We start from the raw sequence: 18587 nt of genomic DNA on the forward strand, positions 1-18587 counted from the left end.
ATCTCGCCGACAAACTTATAAATCACTGCTCATCCAAGCTTAGCACAAAGGGGATGTTTGTGCGAATACTTTTAGAGTAAGTCAAGAGTGGAAGTGTGAGATTACTTGGACGATATCAGAAGGAGCTAGAGCGGCAGAGAAAAGTGTTCATGGCAGTCCAGAGCCAAAGAGAGTCCTCGAGGATAAGGTTCATTGTGTTGGAGATGCGGGGAGAGCCCCAGGTCAGCACTGCTGCGATGGGGAGACCATTCCAACCACTGCTACAGGAGGAGCCAAGGCAAGCATGGCAGCCACTTTCACAAGGGTGTGTGTGTGTGTGTGTGTGAGTGTGAGTGTGTGCATGTGTGTGTTGCCTGTGACTGCATTCAGCAAGCAAACTGTCTCCATAAGGAGTTTTAGGTTTTTGTGGGTCAGAGGACCTCAGCCCTAATGCTGGCAATGCGAAAGCAGTTATAGTCTGTTCACCAGCAACTGGTTCTATCTGTGTCCCCAGGAAACTTTGTTTACAGAAAGGATGGTGGGCCAGATTTGACCAAAGAGTGGAGGTTGTCCGGCCTCTGAGACACAGGGCCAGAATGGAAAAACCTGAATTGAGAGACGGTTGTTTTATCTTGGTTCAGTCAGTCAGTCAGTTCAGTCGCTCAGTCGTGTCTGACTCTTTGTGACCCCATGGGCTGCAGCATGCCAGGCCTCCCTGTCCGTCACCAACTCCTGGAGTTCACTCAAATTCATGTCCATTGAGTTGATTACGCCATCCAACCATCATCCTCTGTCGTCCCCTTCTCCTCCTGCCTCCAATCTTTCCCAGCATCAGGGTCTTTTCCAATGAGTCAGCTCTTTGCATCAGGTGGCCAAAGTATTGGAGTTTCAGCTTTAGCATCAGTCCTTCCAAAGAACACCCAGGACTGATCTCCTTTAGGTTGGACTGGTTGGATCTCCTTGCAGTCCAAGGGACTCTCAAGAGTCTTCTCCAGCACCACAGTTCGAAAGCATCAATTCTTTGGCACTCAGCTTTCTTTATCTTGGTTAGTGTGTCTGGAGTATGTGCAAGTTTTGTATTCATTTACTTGAATAAAATCTTATCAGCTATCCAGGTTACTCTTGCATTTATCTGAGATAGTATGTTCCACTTTCATCAACGTGGGTTTCTCTTCTGTTCAGCAATGGTTATGACACAGTAGAATTTGAAAAAAAAAAAAAAAAACTTGCGTGTGTAGTTATTGTGCTTCTAGAGTTTGAAAAATATGGGCTGTACTTTACTAATTGTTCTTGTGCTCGGTTGCTCAGTCATGTCTGACTCTTTGCGACCCTGTGGAGTGCAGCCTGCCAGGCTCCTCCATCCATGGAATTCTCCAGGCAAGAATACTGGAGTAGGTTGCCGTTTCCTTCTCCAACCAGTTGTTCTTAACTGGAAGTTTATGGAAAATTATTATGCACCAAATCACCATAATAAATGATTGGCCAATAGACAGATGTAAAAAAATATATATATTTATTTGGTTGTACCAGGTCTTATGGAAAAGGCAATGGCAACCCACTCCAGTACTCTTGCCTGGAAAATCCCATGGATGGAAGAGCCTGGTGGGTTGCAGTCCATGGGGTCGCTAAGAGTCAGACACAACTGAGCAACTTCACTTTCATGCATTGGAGAAGGAAATGGCAACCCACTCCAGTGTTCTTGCCTGGAGAATCCCAGGGCCGGGGGAGCCTGGTGGGCTGCCATCTATGGGGTCGCACAGAGTCAGACATGACTGTAGGGACTTAGCGGTAGCAGCAGTTCTTAGTTGCAGGAGGCAGGATCTTTGATCTTTGTTGTGATATGCATGTTCTTTTTAGTTGTACCATGAGAACTCTGACTTGTAGCATGTGGGATCTATTTCCCCAACCAGGGATCAAACCTGGCCCTCCTGCATTTGGGAGCTCGGAGTCTTACCACTGAGGGGAACGTCCCAGTAAACAGACATTTAGCTGGAAAACAAATAAGTTTTCCCTTAGACATTTGAATATATACAAACTTAATTTCAAAGTAGAGTATTTAGGATTCTTTTTAATTTTTTTTTTGAAAAACATACTTTGCGTGTGAATTACACATATAAATGAAAAACTGTTTGGTCATGAAAAAGTATTATTCCTATTAAGTTTGTTTCAAGTATGATTGTAAGCCACAGAAGTAATTTCTAACAGTAAAGAAGAGTGAGCCACGAAGGCCATCCTTGATTTTCACCCTGGCTCTTTCTTTGTTTATGTTAAAAGTGAAAGTGAAATTGCTCAGTCATGTATGACTCTTTGCGACCCCATGGACTGTGGCCTACCAGGCTCCTCCGTCCATGGGATTCTCCAGGCAAGAGTAGTGGAGTGGGCTGCCATTTCCTTCTCCATCGTTTATGTTGACATCCTGCTATTTTCGTATTCTAAGCAGTTTTCTTTCCCTGAATCAGTGGCTAAATAATTGCAGTGTAATAACAGGAATATATCCCTGTGATAAACACCTAGTTTTTACAGATTGTATTGTCCTTGTGTGTGCAATGGAAAATTCATTTATTTAAATGTCATAAGAGACTGCTTTGATTAATGCTATCAGTGACTTAGAATGAGATGCTGTTTCCTGAGATAAAAGAAAGAGTTGTGATGCTAAACAGAGTTCAGTAGAAACTGAACAGGGGGAAAAACACTTAGGTTCTCTTTTATTATTTAGAGATTTATGTATGTGGTAACTGTCAGAGTCAAGGGAAAAATAATTTTGTGTCTGAGGTGAAGGAAAATTAACAACTCGTGAATATACCCCACGTCATTAAACCGTATTTAAAGATATATTGTCTTATCAATATAGCCCATGTCATTAAAACAATGAAAGGTTCTGTTTTATCATTTGATAAAAGTAGAATTTTATCAAATTCTACTGTATCATAAGCACTGCTGAACAGAAGAGAAACCCAAGTAATGAAGAATGTAATTTATAGGTGATAAAACAGATGAAGAATGCAATTTAGATGTAATTATAGAAACATTCATTTCAATATCTTAGTTTTTACAGTTCAGTTCAGTTCAGTCGCTCAGTCGTATCCGACTCTTTGCGACCCCATGAATCACAGCACGCCAGGCATCCCTGTCCATCACCAACTCTCAGAGTTCATTCAGACTCACGTGCATCGAGTCAGTGATGCCATCCGGCCATCTCATCCTCTGTCGTGCCCTTCTTCTCCTGCCCCCAATCCCTCCCAGCATCAGGGTCTTTTCCAATGAATCAACTCTTAGCATGAGGTGGCCAAAGGATTGGAGTTTCAGTCTCAGCATCAGTCCTTCCAATGAACACCCAGGACTGGTCTCCTTTAGGGTGGACTGGTTGGATCTCCCTGCAGTCCAAGGCACCTACAATTAATCTTTTTTTTTGGCTATGCTGGGTCTTTGTAGCTGTGCGTGGGCTTTCGTGGTGAGTAGGGCTACTCTCTAGTTAGGGTTCTTGTCTTGCTGTGGGGGCTTTGCCTGTTGTGACTCCCCAGTCTCTCAAGTAGGTGTGGCTCGTGGACTTCGCTGCCCCTTGGTATGTGGAATCCTCCCAGACCAGGGATCAAACCCGTGTCCCCCTGCACGGCCAGGTGGTTTCTTAACCAGTGGACCACTGGGGAAGTCCAATAATTTTTTTTTTAAGTAGAAAGTTTCTTATGAAACACCAAGATCAACCGTAGACAGCTGTGTAAGCAGAAGGGAGGGCTGGAAGAGAGGGGTCGCACCTCGTATAAAACCCCCAGAGCTCCCTGCGGTGACTGAAGGATGCTGGAAAGGGAATCGCGTCTCACTTGGGAGGTTGCTTCAATTAAGCTAGAACCTTGTGGTCCAGTGGTTAGGACTCTAGCTATCACCAATGACACTCTGGGTTCCCTGGTGGGGAAAGTAAGGTCCCTAACTTCAGGGGGGCAGAGGATGCGAAAATCTTTGGGACTTCCCTGGTGGCTCAGACACTTCAGAATCTGCCTTCGGTGCAGGAGACCCAGGTTCAATCCCTGGGTCGGGAAGATCCCTTGGAGAAAGAAGTGGCCACCCACTCCAGTATTCTTGCCTGGAGAACCCCCAAGGCCAGAGGAGCCTGGTGGGCTACAGTCCATGGGGTCACAAAGAATCAGACACGACTGAGCGATTAACACTTCACTTCAGGCTGGTGAAGGAGCAGTGGCAGGATTGGAGGGAAGAGGGAATTTGTCCTCTTACTTCTGCCTGAGTGTGTGTGTGTTTGTGTGTGGTCTTTCTCTGCCCCCCCTTTGCTGCAAGGAAACTATTTCAATAGCCAGGTGTGTGTGTGAGGTGTGTGCTGTGTGTGTGTGTGTGTGTGTGTCTGTGGTCTTGCTCTGCTCGCCTTTGCTGCAGGAAGCTGTTTCAGTAGCCAGGCCACTGATATGCTTGGGGTGGGTGATCACAGCAGGGCAGCCCAGTGTCCGCACCGTGGTGATGAACTGACGAAAAGTGTCTCCTTGGGTCTCACCTCCCTCTCCCTCTGGCATCTTCTCCCAAGCCCACACCCCGTCTAAACACCCAGCAGAGGGGAACCCCGTCCACCTTAGGAGACAAGACATAGACCAGGGTCTCAGAGGAGACACTGGGCAAAGAGGATTGCCTGATCCTGTCGAGGGAAGGGAAGTGTCCACAGTGCTTCTCCGCTGTTTGGGCTTTCTCCCCAGGGACCCGGCCCCTGGCTGGCGGCTGGGACTTCTAGCTGAGGGCTCCTCAGTCTTGGCAGTAGTGAGATTTGGGGGTCCGACTTTTCGTTTGTTGTGGGGTTGGGGAACCATCCACTGCATTGTTGAGCAGCATGGCTGCAGTCTACCCACGGGGTGCCCCCAGCATCTCCATCCTCCCGGTAGTAACAACCAGAAATAGCTGCAGAGGTTGCCATGTGTCTCCCGGGAGGCAACGCTAGACATGAGACGCTAGAGTCACAACGCTCCAGGTGAAAGCCCCATCCTGGAATCACACACACTCCTGGACTGGAACAACTAGAGACCCAAACAGCCCAACCTCTAAGGAGGAAGCAAGTGGAAAAACGCATACCCACTGAAGCAGAATTGCACAGATGGCCCAAAAATGTAAATGTTATTAAACATACTCAGTAAGATAATGGAAGAAGGCAGCAATATAAAACAGGTAATGGTAAGTCATGCAGATGAACCAAGTAGAAATGTGTAGTGTGGAAAACATGGTCCTGTGTGCTTAATCACTCAGACCCTTTTGTGACTCCACAAACTGAAGCCCACCAGGCTCTTCTGTCCATGGGATTCTCCAGGCAAGAATACTGGAGTGGGTGGCCATCTCCTTCTCCAGGGGATCCAAGGATCGAACCCAGGTCTCCTGCATTGCAGGCAGATTCTTTACCAACTGAGAAAAAGGCTCAGTTAAAATAAAGAATGAAGGCGATGGACTCAGTAGCGGAATGAATACAGCTGAAGAAAGCCTGCTGCATGGCTAAGCGGCAAGATAAGTTCTAAGACTTGCAAAAGTCCGACGTTCTCCGTCCCATGAAACATCAGACAAGTCTAAACAGGAGAGAATTAGAAACACCAAGGACGTGGTGAATAGAAGTAGAACTAGCAACACGTAGAGGAGACCCAGAAAGTGAAAGGAAAACCAGAGGAAGCGTTGTCAGAAAAGAAGTCAGGAGAAGCCTCCATAATTAAAAAAAAAAGAAAACAATTAAAAAAAAAAAAGAAGAAAACGAGACATGTTTGATGGAAATGGCTCCCACAGGAGGGCACATTAAGAGGGCACAAACTTCAAAGTGCAAAATGAAGGGAAATCATGAAGCTCCAAGGAGAAAGCAGGAGGTTTCCCAAGAACAAGAGTCAAACTGACAACACGTTTCTCAACACCAGCTCTACCCTCTGAGAGGTCAGTGTCGTGACTGAATGTCTGTGTCCTCCCCAGCTTCGTAACTTAAAGCCCTAGTCCTCTGTGTGATGATGTATGGAAGGTGATGGGGTCGTGAGAAGGGCGTCCTCATGATGGGATTGGTGCCTTTATAGGCAGGGAAGTCAGAGAGCCTGCTCTCTCAGTCTCTCCCTATACCCACGGAGGAAAGGGCAGGGGAGGACTCAGCTGGAAGGTTCTACCTGCAAGCCAGGAGGATTGATCGGTTGGCACCTTCACCTGGAACTTCTACCTTCCAGAACCACAGGGAAAGACATCTCTCTGTCGTTTAAGCCACCTCGGCCCTGGCATTGTGCTAGCCAACAATTTCATTCCAGTTTTTCCTGACAATCTTACAGAAAACCTGAATGACCTTCTTTGGCCATCCCAACATTTTCTTATGGCCCTGGGAGCGGACTAATGCAGTCAGACTAATATTTTTAGAATAACTTCAAACATTAGAAACCTTCCATCTAAGCGAAATGTCACTTAAATGTGAGAGTGTGACAAGAATATTTTCAGGTGTGCTAATTTTCAGAAGATTTCTCTAGACAAAAATCCACTTTGAAAATAGTCTGAAAAATTGGTCAACTCCAGGAAGAGGCTGTAAGAAATATACATGAAGGGAGGTGATATCTCCTAGGTTGATTTGTTGTTGTCTAATATAAGACCAGGGTAAGAAAAAAATAAGACAACAGAGATCTTAACCCACAGGTAAAATTCTAGACAGAATCAAATGGTGAGTGACGGTGGAGAGATTGAAGGCATAAGGGAACTTGCTTAAATACATATTCTATTGAAGAAAGACCGGCATACTCCTAAGTTTAAGAAACCAGTACTGAATAGGCTCCTTAGAAGAATAGCTATGACCAACCTAGACTCTGTATAAAAAAGCAGAGACATCACTTTGCCGACGAAGATGTTTATACTAAAAGGTAGGGTTTTTTCCAGTAGTCATGTATGGACGTGAGAGTTGGACCATAAAGAAGGCTGAGTACCAAAGAATTGATGCTTTTGAACAATGCTGTTGCAGAAGACTCTTGAGAGTCCCTTGAATGGCAAGGAGATCAAACTAGTCAATCTTAAAGGAAATCAACCTTGAATATTCATTGGAAGGACGAATGCTGAAACTGCAATACTCTGGCACCTGATGTGACTCATTAGAGAACAAAGACCCTGATGCTGGGAAAGATTGAGGGCAGGAGGAGAAGGGGGATCAGAGGATGAGATGGTTGGATGGCATCACTGATTCAATGGACATGAGTTTGAGCAAGCTCGGGGAGATGGTGAAGGACAGGGAGGCCTGGTGTGCTGCAGTCCATGGGGTTGCAAAGAGTCAGACACAACTGAGCTACTGAACCACAGGGAGCAACTGAATATCTTAATGAAGACTGACCATGAACAGAAGAAAAATAAAATGTGTTACATTTTACATCAGCCAAGGGAGGAAAAAAAAATCATCTATAGATAGGAAGCACAGAAAGAGTATAGAAACAAACATACATTATAGCAAGTAGAGATGTGTCATAGATGGTAGAACAAATGAATATATAAAAATTGGGAAATCCTATACTTACCAATTAAACGTTGGAGGCTACAAAATAACATTCAATCACTTGTTGCCAAGTAGAGTCATGCTTGTAAGCTAGAGAAAATGTGAAAGTAAGTGGACGTCCATTATGAAGCAGTGAACAATGGGCTAAGAAACTTAAAATAGGGCAATACAGATTTTAAGACATACCGTGAAGGAAAAAGAGGTGTAGTAGATTGTATAAGGAACACTGCTATAAGAATTCCAAATCACTATGACTCTGTATTATGGAGAAATACATCTACCGACAGCTGTAGTTTGTGATGCTTTTAAGAAATTGTTTGATAAAGCTTCCCCCCCAATACGATTATAAAGATCTGAAGGATATGACTAATAAGCTTGAGATATTATAGTTAGTTAAAACCCTATGACAGCAAACAGTATGCATTATTTTTTGCAAACTCACAGGGCATATATCTAAATAGTCCCGTCCTTAAACTTCCCATTGATTTTATTCTCCTTTTGCTATGGAACAGGGCTTCATATACTACAACATTTGCAGATGAAACGATTATCTACATACAAAAAACAATAGAATAAATAAACAGCTGTAATTAGAGTTCAGCAAGGTTGTTGGAAAGGAGATAAACTTAAAATAAGCTAAAGCAGTTGTGTATACCAGCAGATTGAATGTATAATCAAGCATAAGATACCATTCACAATGGCAGTAAAAGCAATCCAGTATCTTCTTTATGCACAGCAGCTATAAAGAAAAAATGTAAAATTCTCCTAAAGGACCTAGAAGGTAATTTGAATATGTGAAGAGACATTACTTTCTTGAGATGATGCATTTTAGTATTAAAGAGATGTCCGTTCTCCTAATTAATCTATAAATTCAATATTTCAGTTGGATTTCTCCAGAAACATGAAGAACACAACCTAAAATTTTTATCGAAGAATTTGATTTTCGGGGGGTCATTTCCATGAAAAAGGCAAAAGTATGACAAAAAATACTAAAGAGGGAAGACTTGCCCTAATAGACGCGATTGTGTTGTTCAACTGCTCAGTTGTATCCAACTCTTTGCAACCCCATGGACTGTAGTCCGCCAGGCTCCTCCATCCATGGAATTTTCCAGGCAGTAATACCGAGTGCTGCACTCAATATGCCAGCAAATTTGGAAAACTCAGCAGTGGCCACAGGACTGGAAAAGGTCAGTTTTCACTCCAATCCCAAAGAAAGGCAATGCCAAAGAATGCTCACACTGCCGCACAATTGCACTCATCTCACAAGCTAGTAAAGTAATGCTCAAAATTCTCCAAGCCAGGCTTCAGCAATATGTGAACTGTGAAATTCCAGATGTTCAAGCTGGTTTTAGAAAAGGCAGAGGAACCAGAGATCAAATTGCCAACATCCACTGGATCATGGAAAAAGCAAGAGAGTTCCAGGAAAACATCTATTTCTGCTTTATTGACTATGCAAAAACCTTTGACTGTGTGGATCACAATAAACTGTGGAAAATTCTTCAAGAGATGGGAATACCAGACCACCTGACCTGCCTCTTGAGAAATCTGTGTGCAGGTCAGGAAGCAACAGTTAGAACTGGACATGGAACAACAGACTGGTTCCAAATAGGAAAAGGAGTACATCAAGGCTGTATATTGTCACCCTGTTTATTTAACTTCTACGCAGAGTACATCTTGAGAACCACTGGGCTGGAAGAAGCACAAGCTGGAATCAAGATTGCCGGGAAAAATATCAATAACTCAGATATTCAGATGACACCATCCTTATGGCAGAAAGTGAAGAGGAACTCAAAAGCCTCTTGATGAAAGTGAAAGTGGAGAGTGAAAAAGTTGGCCTAAAGCTCAACATTCAGAAAACAAAGATCATGGCATCCGGTCCCATCACTTCATGGGAAATAGATGGGGAAACAGTGGAAACAGTGTCAGATTTCATTTTTGGGGGCTCCAAAATCACTGCAGATGGTGACTGCAGCCATGAAATTAAAAGACACTTACTCCTTGGAAGGAAAGTTATGACCAACCTAGACAGCATATTCAAAAGCAGGCACATTACTTTGCCAACACAGGTCCGTCTAGTCAAGGCTATGGTTTTTCCTGTGGTCATGTATGGATGTGAGAGTTGGACTGTGAAGAAGGCTGAGCGCCGAAGAATGGATGCTTTTGAACTGTGGTGTTGGATAAGACTCGTGAGAGTCCCTTGGACTGCAAGGAGATCCAACCAGTCCATTCTGAAGGAGATCAGCCCTGGGATTTCTTTGGAAGGACTGATGCTAAAGCTGAAACTCCAGTACTTTGGCCATCTCATGCGAAGAGTTGACTCATTGGAAAAGACTCTGATGCTGGGAGGGATTGGGGGCAAGAGGAGAAGGGGACAACAGAGGATGAGATGGCTGGATGGCAGCACTGACTCCATGGATGTGAGTCTGGGTGAACTCCGGGAGTTGGTGATGGACAGGGAGGCCTGGCGTGCTGCGATTCATGGGCTCACTAAGAGTTGGACAGGACTGAGCGACTGAACTGAACTGAATACCGAGTGAGTTGCCATTTCCTGCTCCAGTTACAGACATTAAAGCATACACAAAATCTTTTATAATCAAAACAGCACAGTTTGATATAAAGGACAAAAACATAAGACAACTGGGGTGTCTTAGAAAGACCCATGTGGAAACAGTACAAAAAATATGTGTAATTTAACCACTCTCAGTGGCAACCTACTCCAGTACTCTTGCCTGGAAAATCCCATGGACGAAGGAGCCTGGTGGGCTGCAGTCCATGGGGTCGCTAGGAGTCGGACACAACTGAGTGACCTCACTTTCACTTTTCACTTTCATGCATTGGAGAAGGAAATGGCAACCCACTCCAGTGTTCTTGCCTGGAGAATCCCAGGGACGGGGGAGCCTGGTGGGCTGCCATCTATGGGGTCACACAGAGTCAGACACGACTGAAGCGACTTAGCAGCAGTAGCGAAAGACCCAAATTTGTGCTCTGAGTATTAACTCCAGTAAATGTTTACAGCAGGTGTGCTGCGAGTCACATATGATAGGGTTCATCCTGGTGTTGTGTGTTTGGTCAGCAACCATAGACGTCCCTGAAGAGTGGGGAGAGAGACTGTGTATAGGAATGCAGAGGGTACACGCATGGGCCCCTTGTCCTGCGGTTGGAAGCCATGTACTCTGTGTATATACTGCCTTATGCATAGATCCAGACAGCAATGCTGAGTGAGAACAAGAAGCAGAATGTAACCTATCACACAAAACAGCTGTGCCCAGCATATGGCAACTCATGCAAAAAAAAAAAAAAATAATCATATAGACATGGCTTCATGGAAAATAGATGGGGAAACAATGGAAACAGTGACAGAATTTATTTTGCGGGGCTCCAAAATCACTGCAGTTGGTGACTGCAGCCTTAAAATTAAAAGATGCTTGCTCCTTGAAAGAAAAGCTGTGACCAACGTAGACAGCATATTAAAAAGCAGAGACATTACTCTGCCAACAAAGGTCTGTCTAGTCAAAGCTATGGTTTTTTCCAATAGTTGTGTATAGATGTGAGAGTTGAACTCTAAAGAAAGCTGAGCACCGAAGAATTGATGCTTTTGAAGTGTGGTCTTGGAGAAGACTCTTGAGAGTCCCTTGGACTGCAAGGAGATCCAACCAGTCCCTCCTAAAGAAATCAGCTCTGAATATTATTTGGAAGGACTGATGCTGAAGCTGAAACTCCAATACTTTGACCACCTGATGCAAAGAACTGACTCACTGGAAAAGACCCTGATGCTGGGAAAGATTGAAGGCAGGAGGAGAAGAAGATGAGATGCTTGGATGGCATCACCGACTCAATGGACATAAGTTTGGGTAAACTCCAGGCATTGGTGACGAACAGAGAAGCCTGGTGTTCTGCAGTCCACGGGGTCGCAAAAAGTCAGGCACGACTGAGTCACTGAAGTGAACTGATACGCACACATCTGGAGCTGAGAAGAGCAATGCACATTTTAACATGCACACGTATGACAAATGTGTGTTAGGAAGACTTGTTTCTGTGGGGATGAGAGGAGGACTGTGGACCAAGGAGAAGTCACGTACATTAGGGGTAAACGTGCTCGTTCATTTATACCTAACCCACGCCACCTTGAGGAAGTTCCCATGTGCAGGCAAATAATGATCATGTACCATGGTGTGCGATTTCCAGAATGAAAGAAGACAAAATTCGGTGATGACTTTGGTCGTCCAGCATCCAGTTCATTTAAAAATCTTGTGACAAGAACTGGATTCAGATTGCAAGGTGGGGAAACACCTCTCAGGTGGTGGGATTCGACAAGGCTGGAGGCCCTGGCAGACTCGACCTGCCCTGGGTGTGTCCTTGGGGGTGGGTTTCCATGGCGGGGCATCCTTAGCATCACATGATGCTGTTCATTCGATCAGTCATGTCTGACTCTTTGCGACCACGTGGACTGAAGCACGCCAGGCTTCCCTGTCCTTCACCAACTCCCTTCACTACAAGAACATAACGTGTCATACCTAGATTGTGGGCAATCTTACAGGGACATTGACTCAAGTTCTTCACGATACAAATGACACAGGAGAAAAAATGCTGGGGAAGTAACAGAAGTTTTAGCTGACATACCAGTCATAGGAGTCATGACTCACATTAGCTACTGACACTTTCTCTTTCTGCAGGAAGTGAAAAAAAAAAAATGAACATGGCTGGTATGAAATGATACTTAGGAATATTTGTTAATTTTGTCTGTGGTATTGTGGTTGAGTTTTTAAAAGCCCAAATTAGAGATAGCTGGTGAAGAAAGTTTTTGGTAAAGGATGATATTTTGACTCAGGATGGCCAAGCATTCTGGTTTGCCTGGGACTGAGTGCCTGAGGTACGGGACTTGCAGTGCCAAGATTAGGATGTTGTTGTTGCTGCTCAGTCACTGAGTCATGTCTGACTCTTTGTGACCCCATGGACTGCAGCATGCCAGGCCTCCCTGTCCATCACCAACTCCCAGAGCTTGTTCAAACCCCTGCCCATCAAGCCGGTGATGCCATCCAACCATCTCATCCTCTGTCATCCCCTTCTCCTGCCCTCACTCTTTCCCAGTATCAGGGTCTGTTCCAATGAGTCAGCTCTTCACATCAGGTGGTCAAAGTACTACAGCCTCAGCTTCAGTATCACATCATTTTAGCTTCACATAATTAGAGAGAAAGGGCTGGGAAGAGTTTTATCTCCTTAAAGAATTGCAATTCCAGAGGCACAGAAAAGATAGCCCTCTTCATTTCTTTTCACTCTCTGTGTCCCTCCTCGGCAGACAGAATGACTTGCAAAGATCTGTTTGGACTGGTAAACACATCCTGCCTGTTGACTGAGAGCATCACTTGCCTCTTTCCTGGAAAAATGCATTTACAGTTGGAACAGCAGGCTCAGCTGTGCAAAGGAAGCACCTCCTGGCTTAGCTGAGATGGGAGAGAGCCAGAGCAGAGAGCTGCAGAAATGGGGAGGTGGCCCGAAAAAGCCTTTCTTTCCACGCTGTACAAACAGAGGTGGGAGAGATGAAAAAAGGCCAAGATTTGGAGCAAGTCCAGGCTCTCTCCGGCTTCTCGGAACTCCTTTCCAATCCTAGGGGAAAACCAAGGATTAATAACACAAGAGCTTGCCAGTGTCCTAAGGTTAAGCTCATATTTTCAAAGGACAGTAATTACAGGATCACACACACATGAGCATTAAACTTGGACACGAGAGTTAATTTTCCCTTCCAGTTGTGTAGAAAGGTCGAGTCTGACCATAGAAATCAAAGGCGCTGAAATGTGAGCACATTTTATAAAGAATCTTCTTGGGGATGCCTTGAAGGGAGTACTCAGCTGAGAGAATCAAGACGGACTCTCTTTGGAAATAGAATTATCTCCCAGCACGGGACTCAAGTGACAGAACATGATAAAGCCAGCACTGGGGGTACTTGCTCAGCCTCCATGTGGTTGCCGGGTGTCCTGAGCCCCTGCTGAGACTTCCTGACTGCCCAGCATCCCAGAGTGTGGTCTCAGAATACCTTGCATGGTCTCTGAGTCTCCCGTCCCCCAAGACCAACTGGGACCCTGTTCTCCAGTCTTCCGGGGGGTCCTTGGAGCCACAGAGCAGAAGGGGCTTCAAGTTTCATCTGCAAGAACACTGGATTCCGAATATCATTTCATGGAACAGATATATCCTGCTGTTAAAACATTAGCAGTCAGAGACTTCCCTGGTGGTTCAGTAGCTAGGACCTCACCTTCCACTGGTGGGGAGAGGGGGGTTTGTGTGTTCCACCCCTCATTGGGGAGCTGGGATGCTACATGCCTTGAGGCCAAAAACACCAAAATGGAAAAACAGAAACAAGGTTGTAACAAATTCTATAAAGACTAAAAAAAATGGATGAAAGTCAAAGTCGCTCAGTCGTGTCCAACTCTGTGACCGCATGGATTATACAGTCCATGAGCATTCTCCAAGCCAGAATACTGGATTCCCTTCTCCAGGGGAACGTTCCAACCCAGGGATCAAACCCAGGTCTCCTGCATTGCAGGTGGATTCTTTACCAGCTGAGCCACCAGGGAAGCCCAAGAATACTGGAGTGGGTCAGATCAGATCAGATCAGTCTCTCAGTCATGTCCAACTCTTTGCGACCCCATGAATCACAGCACGCCAGGCCTCCCTGTCCATCACCAACTCCCGGAGTTCACTCAGACTCATGTCCATCGAGTCAGCGACACCATCCAGCCATCTCATCCTCTGTCGTCCCCTTCTCCTCTTGCCCCCAATCCCTCCCAGCATCAGTCTTTTCCAATGAGTCAACTCTTCCCATGAGGTGGCCAAAGTACTGGAGTTTCAGCTTTGGGATCATTCCTTCCAAAGAAATCCCAGGGCTGATCTCCTTCAGAATGGACTGGTTGGATCTCCTTGCAGTCCATGGGACTCTCAAGAGTCTTCTCCAACACCACAGTTCAAAAGCATCAAATCTTTGGCGCTCAGCCTTCTTCACAGTCCAACTCTCACATCCATATATGACCACAGGAAAAACCATAGCCTTGCCTAGACGGACCTTTGTTAGCAAAGTAATGTCTCTGCTTTTGCATATGCTATCTAGGTTGGTCATAACTTTTCTTCCAAGGAGTAAGCGTCTTTTAATTTCATGACTATGACAATGATAAGACAGGCTAAATGTCTGCTTCCTGTCTATTATCACCACTCACTGGCAATTCTGTGCAAGGTTACTGATAAAGTATTGCACAACTCAGGGTGTGGGTTCCACCTACTTCATGCCCTAACCCTTACAATCCTGCTGCAAAGTTAAATGCTCTCCACATGCATAAGAGGATTTTTCCTTGTTATTAAGCACTTAAGCACTTGGAGAAAGGGTTTAACCCAATTTAATGCCAAAAAAGGAGATCTTGTAGGCGTTTTCTGATCACTCCACATTCTTGCTACCCACTCATATTTCATTTGAGGCCAGCTCGTTCCAGTTCTTCGAGCTGAGAAATCTCCAGTCATTCTTTGTTGCCATTCAGCCGCTCAGTCGTGTCCGACTCTTTGCGACCCCATGGACTGCAGCACGCCAGGCTTCCCTGTCCTTCACCATCTCCTGGAGCTTGCTCAGACTCACGTCCATCAAGTCGGTGATGCCATCCAGCCATCTCATCCTCTGTCACCCCCTTCTCCTCCTGCTTTCAATCTTTCCCAGCATCAGAGTATTTTCCAATGAGTTAGCTCTTGGCATCAGGTGGCCAAAGTATTGGAGCTTCAGCTTCAGTCCTTCCAATGAATATTCAGGGTTAATTTCATTTAGGATGGACTGACTCAATCTCTTTGCTTATTCTTTGCCTGCAAAAATTATTCTCTCCTCAACAGTATGATATGACTACTTACCTAACTATTAACATTAATTAAAGCTAAATCTTTGCCTTTAAACATGGATTTACATGTTTCTTTTACCTCATAGGAGCTAGTCATCCATCTTTATTTTAACTCTTGGCTATTTTGTTTGTGTCCTTCAAAATGAAATAAAATATTTCTGGTTGATGAAGGGACAATACCCCTTAAATTTATATGTAACTTGAATAATGATTTTCATCAATATGGCTTGGTGCAGTTCATGGGGTCGCACAGACTCGGATACAACTGGGAGACTAAACTGAACTGAACTGAGGGAAAAGTTAGCCAGTGAAAGAGGTATCTGATTAACTCAAAGATGTTTTAATTTGTAACAGGAAGTAGACTACTGTCTAATTTTAGGCACTTTGTTTTGTGGAGTTGGGGACTGGGGAGTTTTGATTCATGCCATACGACTCAGCAATCCCACTGCTGGGCATACACACGAAGGTAACCAGAATTGAAAGAGATATGTGTACCCCAATGTTCATCACAGCGCTGTTTACAATAGCCAGGACATGGAGGCAACCTAGATATCCATCGGCAGATGAATGGATAAGAAGGCTGTGGTACATATACACAGTGGAGTATTACTCAGCCATTAAAAAGAATGCATTTGAATCAGATCTAATGAGGTGGATCAAACTGGAGCCTATTACACAGAGTGAAGTAAGTCAGAAAGAAAAACACCAATACAGTATACTAATGCATATATATGGAATTTAGAAAGATGGTAACAATGACCCTATATGCGAGACAGCAAAAGAGACACAGATGTACAGAACAGTCTTTTGGACTCTGTGGGAGAAGGCCAGGGTGGGATGATCTGAGAGAATAGCATTGAAACATGTATATTATCATATGTGAAACAGATCGCCAGTCCGGGTTCGATGCATGAGACAGGGTGCTCGGGGCTGGTGCACTGGGATGACCTAGAGGGGTGGGATGGGGAGGGAGGTGGGAGGGGGGTTCAGGATGGGAACACATGTACACCTGTGGCGGATTCATGTCAGTGTATGGCAAAAGCCAGCACAATATTGTAATTAGCCTCCAATTAAAATAAATAAATCAATTTTTAAAACCTTATGTATAAGCAGCAGTGTCCGTATCGTTCCTCTCGCTCAGTCGTGTCTGACTCTTTTCGCGCCTGCGGACTACAGCACTCCAGGCTCCTGTGTCCTCTGTGCTCCTGTGTTGTCTACTGCCTCCTGGAGTTTGCTCAGATGCATGCCCATTGAGCCTGTGTTGCTGTCTAACCGTCTCACCCTCTGCTGCCCCCTTTTCTCCTTTTGCCTTCAGTCTTTCCCAGCATCAGGGTGGGATGTCCATAGTGAAAGCGAAAGGGAAAGTCGCTCAGTCGTGTCTGACTCTTCGCGACCCCATGGACTATACAGTCCATGGAATTCTCCAGGCCAGAAGACTGGAGTGCGTAGCTGTTGTCTTCTCCAGGGGATCTTCCCAACCCAGCGATCGAACCCAGGTCTTCCACACTGCAGCTGGATTCTTTACCAGCTGAGCCATAAGGGATGTCCGTAGCCAAAGATATTTTTGGAGGTCAGATTTTTACATTGAACATTCCGGCTTGTTGAAATTCAGTGAGTTTTCAGTCAGCATATTCTGTGTTAAACTTTTACATCAAGAACCTTCAAAATCATTTGAGTATATTGCCCGTCATTTCTACCCTTAATTTTATCTACACGTGAGCCAAATAAAACACAGTGGAGAAATCCTCACGGACTCTCTGTTTGTTCCATTTCCAATGAGAACAGTTATCCTGCACGCTCACACTTAAGAACTGCTCTGACATTATCAGCTGCTCAGCTGGGAGAGCTCCCCCTGAAAGGGCAACTTGCTCCGACAACAGGAAGACTTAGAAAGGGAAACAGACATACACCCTCCGTCCTCAGTGGGGGAGTAATTCATATGAGAACAATGCTCCATGTGCTAAGTGCTGTCCTGTGTTGGAGGGCACCTTGTAAGCAAAGGTACGTCTCATTAGCTTTCAGTCAAGTTGTAAGAGGTAGAATTTGGAGGCTTCTAAATTGTACTGTAACTCGTGCTGAATTAGTGCAGAATCCAAGAATGGCGGTTAGCAGTGAGAGCGGGCGGTCCCTCCAAGGTGCAAGTCTAAAGTGATGCCTGTAGAAGGGAAGGAGAAACACTGGCCTGGATTTCCCCCCGTCCCACCCTGAGCTGTTGAATGGGGCTTCAGTTCCACAGCTACCTTTCCTCCTGGTGATGTTTACATTGTTTGGGAGGGAGGAAGTGATTTAGGAGGGAGGAAGTGGTTTAAAACACTGCCTTCGCCTGTAACCCAGGCCTACATGTTGCTATTTGGACAGGATCGCTCACAATGGGCTGTGAACAGAGAACTTTTAACCATTTCCATTTTCAAGGTTCGAAGGAAACCTCTGAAAAACGTAGAGAGCATACTAAAAAGCAGAGACATCACTTTGCCAACAAAGGTCCATCTAGTCAAAGCTATGGTTTTCCCAGTAGACACGTATGGATGTGAGAGTTGGACCATAAAGAACACTGAAGAATTGATGCTTTTGAACTGTGGTGTTGGAGAAGACTCTTGAGAGTCCCTTGGACTGCAAGGAGATCCAACCAGTCCATCCTAAAGGAAATCAGTCCTGAATATTCATTGAAAGGACTGATGCTAAAGCTGAAGCTCCAGTACTTTGGCCACCTGATGCGCAGAGCTGACTCATTGGAAAAGACCCTGATGCTGGGAAAGATTGAAGGCAGGAGGAGAAGGGGACGACAGAGGATGAAATGGTTGGATGGCATCACTGACTCAATGGACATGAATTTGAACAAACTCTGGGCAGTAGTAAAGGACAGGGAAGCCTGGCGTGCTGCAGTCCATGGCATTGCAAAGAGTTGAACCATAACAACAAATTTTCAGAGTCGTGGTACTCAGTCTGTTCTTATGCCTTTCACAATGAACACATAAGGAAGATGCGGGCATTCCTGCAGAGTGTTCACGATTTCCTGGAAGATTTGCTTGAGCGTTCTTATTTAGGATTTTGACTGTTTTGACCAAGAATATCTGTCATGTGTAGTGAAATCCAATTGTAAGTGGTGGGTGACTTTCTCACTGAGAGCAGCTCTTGAGATCTGTGGATGTCTTGTGTAACTAGAGACTCACTTCATGAAGTGTTGATGACTCTGTAAGGGGTAGTCAGGTGACAGAAAAAGGCCTTTTTTTTGAGCAGGTTATTGCCCTGGGGCGTGGGCCAGGTGGGAGTGG

General features: G+C 45.0%; 1 non-coding gene across 1 annotated transcript; it reads left to right on the forward strand.

Annotated features, from left to right (window-relative positions):
• Nucleotides 1-12276: 12276 nt before the first annotated feature.
• On the forward strand, nucleotides 12277-12364 carry MIR584-8 (microRNA mir-584-8). The gene has a single exon (NR_031238.1). It is a non-coding gene; the product is annotated as a microRNA mir-584-8 (primary transcript).
• The last annotated feature ends 6223 nt before the right edge of the window (nucleotides 12365-18587 follow it).

The sequence above is a fragment of the Bos taurus genome, chromosome X, assembly GCF_002263795.3.
Source record: "Bos taurus isolate L1 Dominette 01449 registration number 42190680 breed Hereford chromosome X, ARS-UCD2.0, whole genome shotgun sequence".
Classification (NCBI taxonomy): Eukaryota; Metazoa; Chordata; class Mammalia; order Artiodactyla; family Bovidae; genus Bos; species Bos taurus.